The following is a 5,870-nucleotide window of genomic DNA, read 5'->3' as shown; positions in this document are numbered from 1 at the left end:
AATCTGGCACAGATCTTACACCGGATGCCCTTCCTGACTCAACTCCACATTACATGGAGAAATGTGGCAGTGGTGAGGTTTGAGCCAAGAACCTTCTGCAATGAAATCAAGTGCACTAACCACTTGGCCACCACCCCTGCAAGGAAAGTGCAATGGCATTAGTTGAGAAAGTCTGAAGTGGCAGAAAAGTATGTGAGAATGGTGCAGGATATGTATAAGGACAGCAACACTGCAATGAGATGTTCGGCAGGGAATGGCTGATACATTCATGGTGGAAATGAGATTGCATTAATGATCAGCTCTGAGCCTTTTCTTTGCATTGGTGATGGACATGTTGATGTATGGAATCAATCAGAAATCTTAATGGATTATCACTTTTGCAGATGACATTCTGATCTGTAGTGAGAGTAGGGAGAAGGTTGGCATGAGCCTGCAGAGGTGAAGGTACACTCAAGAGAGAAGGGGAATGAAAGCCAGTGAGATCAAGATGGAGTATGCATGTGAATGAGAAGGAGTGCAGTGGTGGTATGGTGGTGAAGATGGAGGAATTCAGCACTGGTCACACGGCACTAACGAAGGACACTGAAGCCAAAACAAAACAGGAAATCTGGACTTACGTTGACCTGCGGAGATATTGTTTAACCGTCATCCAGCTTTGTTTCTGTAGCTGGCGCTTCGTCAGAATTTTCAAACTGTTGAAAAATGTGAATGAATCCTGACGACAACCTCAATTCATCCGTATTCCATTTTGTTTTCTGTCTTGATGGTTCCTCATCATTTTCATAGTTCCCGTACCGTCAGCGTTTGTCCAACTTCGTCCAACCTCCCAAGTCCGACATCTTGCATGAACATTGATGATATCTGAACATCTCTGTCTCTGGCTCCAACGTGCATGTGCGCGCACACGTTCAAACCTGTTGTCAAGACAACGCAGCTGCAGGTGGCTGTGGAGAGCACAGACTCGCTGCAGAAATGATCACAGCATCAAGGTCGCTGTTCACTTTGTTTTTCTTTTGTTTGTTTCGGATTCATTTCATTCTTTTTTGCATTCTGCACTCGCAGGATTTTCGGTGATGGGAGACGTGCCGGCTCATTCACCCACTTTTCTCGACCATTTGTGGCCTATTTGTGGCTTTGTGACTTTTTTTCCTTCATTCAGCAAACGCTGTGTGCCGTGTGACCGGGCCATAAAATACTTGGGGTCAACGTTTCATATTCACAGAGAGTATCATAGAGAAGTGAAGAAGAGTGTTGGAAGGGTGGAGAAGAGTGAGAGGAGTGATTTGTGATAGAAAAGGTATGTGCAAGGGTTAAAGGGAAGGTTTAGACGACGGTACTGAGACCAGCTATGTTGTATGGCTTAGGACCTGAATCCAATGAAAGGCTCATTAAAAGCCTGCTAATGAGTCTTTCATTGGATTCAGGTGTGTTGGAGCAGGGAGACAACTAAGAGTGTCAGGAAGGTGCCTCCCGAAGACCGAACTTGGCCACCCCTGGCTTAGGGGTTTTGACATTTACAAAAAGATAGGAGATGGATCAGGAGATGACAGGGGTTAAAAAAGATGGGTGTTTCCTTGGCAGTTACAAGGATAGATGGGATTAGGAATAAGGATATCAATCAATCAATCAATTTTTTTTATATATAGCGCCAAATCACAACAAACAGTTGCCCCAAGGCGCTTTATATTGTAAGGCAAGGCCATACAATAATTATGTAAAACCCCAACGGTTAAAACGACCCCCTGTGAGCAAGCACTTGGCTACAGTGGGAAGGAAAAACTCCCTTTTAACAGGAAGAAACCTCCAGCAGAACCAGGCTCAGGGAGGGGCAGTCTTCTGCTGAGACTGGTTGGGGCTGAGGGAGAGAACCGGGAAAAAGACATGCTGTGGAGGGGAGCAGAGATCGATCACTAATGATTAAATGCAGAGTGGTGCATACAGAGCAAAAAGAGAAAGAAACAGTGCATCATGGGAACCCCCCAGCAGTCTACGTCTATAGCAGCATAACTAAGGGATGGTTCAGGGTCACCTGATCCAGCCCTAACTATAAGCTTTAGGAAAAAGGAAAGTTTTAAGCCTAATCTTAAAAGTAGAGAGGGTGTCTGTCTCCCTGATCTGAATTGGGAGCTGGTTCCACAGGAGAGGAGCCTGAAAGCTGAAGGCTCTGCCTCCCATTCTACTCTTACAAACCCTAGGAACTACAAGTAAGCCTGCAGTCTGAGAGCGAAGCGCTCTAATGGGGTGATATGGTACTACGAGGTCCCTAAGATAAGATGGGACCTGATTATTCAAAACCTTATAAGTAAGAAGAAGAATTTTAAATTCTATTCTAGAATTAACAGGAAGCCAATGAAGAGAGGCCAATATGGGTGAGATATTCTCTCTCCTGCTAGTCCCCGTCAGTACTCTAGCTGCAGCATTTTGAATTAACTGAAGGCTTTTTAGGGAACTTTTAGGACAACCTGTTAATAATGAATTACAATAGTCCAGCCTAGAGGAAATAAATGCATGAATTAGTTTTTCAGCATCACTCTGAGACAAGACCTTTCTCATTTTAGAGATATTGCGTAAATGCAAAAAAGCAGTCCTACATATTTGTTTAATATGCGCTTTGAATGACATATCCTGATCAAAAATGACTCCAAGATTTCTCACAGTATTACTAGAGGTCAGGGTAATGCCATCCAGAGTAAGTATCTGGTTAGACACCATGTTTCTAAGATTTGTGGGGCCATGTACAATAACTTCAGTTTTACCTGAGTTTAAAAGCAGGAAATTAGAGGTCATCCATGTCTTTATGTCTGTAAGACAATCCTGCAGTTTAGCTAATTGGTGTGTGTCCTCTGGCTTCATGGATAGATAAAGCTGGGTATCATCTGCGTAACAATGAAAATTTAAGCAATACCGTCTAATAATACTGCCTAAGGGAAGCATGTATAAAGTGAATAAAATTGGTCCTAGCACAGAACCTTGTGGAACTCCATAATTAACTTTAGTCTGTGAAGAAGATTCCCCATTTACATGAACAAACTGTAATCTATTAGACAAATATGATTCAAACCACCGCAGCGCAGTGCCTTAATACCTATGGCATGCTCTAATCTCTGTAATAAAATTTTATGGTCAACAGTATCAAAAGCAGCACTGAGGTCTAACAGAACAAGCACAGAGATGAGTCCACTGTCCGAGGCCATAAGAAGATCATTTGTAACCTTCACTAATGCTGTTTCTGTACTATGATGAATTCTAAAACCTGACTGAAACTCTTCAAATAGACCATTCCTCTGCAGATGATCAGTTAGCTGTTTTACAACTACCCTTTCAAGAATTTTTGAGAGAAAAGGAAGGTTGGAGATTGGCCTATAATTAGCTAAGATAGCTGGGTCAAGTGATGGCTTTTTAAGTAATGGTTTAATTACTGCCACCTTAAAAGCCTGTGGTACATAGCCAACTAACAAAGATAGATTGATCATATTTAAGATCGAAGCATTAAATAATGGTAGGGCTTCCTTGAGCAGCCTGGCAGGGATGGGGTCTAATAAACATGTTGATGGTTTGGATGAAGTAACTAATGAAAATAACTCAGACAGAACAATCGGAGAGAAAGAGTCTAACCAAATACCGGCATCACTGAGAGCAGCCAAAGATAACGATACGTCTTTGGGATGGTTATGAGTAATTTTTTCTCTAATAGTTAAAATTTTGTTAGCAAAGAAAGTCATGAAGTCATTACTAGTTAAAGTTAATGGAATACTCAGCTCAATAGAGCTCTGACTCTTTGTCAGCCTGGCTACAGTGCTGAAAAGAAACCTGGGGTTCTTATTTTCTTCAATTAGTGATGAGTAGAAAGATGTCCTAGCTTTACGGAGGGCTTTTTTATAGAGCAACAGACTCTTTTTCCAGGCTAAGTGAAGATCTTCTAAATTAGTGAGACGCCATTTCCTCTCCAACTTATGGGTTATCTGCTTTAAGCTACGAGTTTGTGAGTTATACCACGGAGTCAGACACTTCTGATTTAAAGCTCTCTTTTTCAGAGGAGCTACAGCATCCAAAGTTGTCTTCAATGAGGATGTAAAACTATTGACGAGATACTCTATCTCCCTTACAGAGTTTAGGTAGCTACTCTGCACTGTGTTGGTATATGGCATTAGAGAACATAAAGAAGGAATCATATCCTTAAACCTAGTTACAGCGCTTTCTGAAAGACTTCTAGTGTAATGAAACTTATTCCCCACTGCTGGGTAGTCCATCAGAGTAAATGTAAATGTTATTAAGAAATGATCAGACAGAAGGGAGTTTTCAGGGAATACTGTTAAGTCTTCTATTTCCATACCATAAGTCAGAACAAGATCTAAGATATGATTAAAGTGGTGGGTGGACTCATTTACTTTTTGAGCAAAGCCAATAGAGTCAAATAATAGATTAAATGCAGTGTTGAGGCTGTCATTCTCAGCATCTGTGTGGATGTTAAAATCGCCCACTATAATTATCTTATCTGAGCTAAGCACCAAGTCAGACAAAAGGTCTGAAAATTCACAGAGAAACTCACAGTAACGACCAGGTGGACGATAGATAATAACAAATAAAACTGGTTTTTGGGACTTCCAATTTGGATGGACAAGACTAAGAGACAAGCTTTCAAATGAATTAAAGCTCTGTCTGGGTTTTTGATTAATTAATAAGCTGGAATGGAAGATTGCTGCTAATCCTCCGCCCCGGCCCGTGCTACGAGCATTCTGACAGTTAGTGTGACTCGGGGGTGTTGACTCATTTAAACTAACATATTCATCCTGCTGTAACCAGGTTTCTGTTAGGCAGAATAAATCAATATGTTGATCAATTATTATATCATTTACCAACAGGGACTTAGAAGAGAGAGACCTAATGTTTAATAGACCACATTTAACTGTTTTAGTCTGTGGTGCAGTTGAAGGTGCTATATTATTTTTTCTTTTTGAATTTTTATGCTTAAATAGATTTTTGCTGGTTATTGGTGGTCTGGGAGCAGGCACCGTCTCTACGGGGATGGGGTAATGAGGGGATGGCAGGGGGAGAGAAGCTGCAGAGAGGTGTGTAAGACCACAACTCTGCCTCCTGGTCCCAACCCTGGACAGTCACAGTTTGGAGGATCCAAGAAAATTGGCCAGATTTCTAGAAATGAGAGCTGCTCCATCCAAAGTGGGATGGATGCCGTCTCTCCTAACAAGACCAGGTTTTCCCCAGAAGCTTTGCCAATTATCTATGAAGCCCACCTCATTTTTTGGACACCACTCAGACAGCCAGCAATTCAAGGAGAACATGCGGCTAAACATGTCACTCCCGGTCCGATTGGGGAGGGGCCCAGAGAAAACTACAGAGTCCGACATTGTTTTTGCAAAGTTACACACCGATTTAATGTTAATTTTAGTGACCTCCGATTGGCGTAACCGAGTGTCATTACTGCCGACGTGAATTACAATCTTACCACATTTACGCTTAGCCTTAGCCAGCAATTTCAAATTTCCTTCAATGTCGCCTGCTCTGGCCCCCGGAAGACAATTGACTATGGTTGCTGGTGTCGCTAACTTCACATTTCTCAAAACAGTCGCCAATAACCAGAGTTTGATCCTCAGCGGGTGTATCGTCGAGTGGGGAAAAACGGTTAGAGATGTGAACGGGTTGACGGTGTACACAGGGCTTCTGTTTAGGGCTACGCTTCCTCCTCACAGTCACCCAGTCAGCCTGCTTTCCCGACTGCTCGGGATCTGCCAGGGGGGAACTAACGGCGGCTAAGCTACCTTGGTCCGCACCGACTACAGGGGCCTGGCTAGCTGTAGAATTTTCCATGGTGCGGAGCCGAGTCTCCAATTCGCCCAGCCTGGCCTCCAAAG

This window comes from Thalassophryne amazonica, chromosome 8 (genome assembly GCF_902500255.1).
Source record: "Thalassophryne amazonica chromosome 8, fThaAma1.1, whole genome shotgun sequence".
Taxonomy (NCBI): domain Eukaryota; kingdom Metazoa; phylum Chordata; class Actinopteri; order Batrachoidiformes; family Batrachoididae; genus Thalassophryne; species Thalassophryne amazonica.
Note: the sequence above shows the minus strand (reverse complement) of the source record.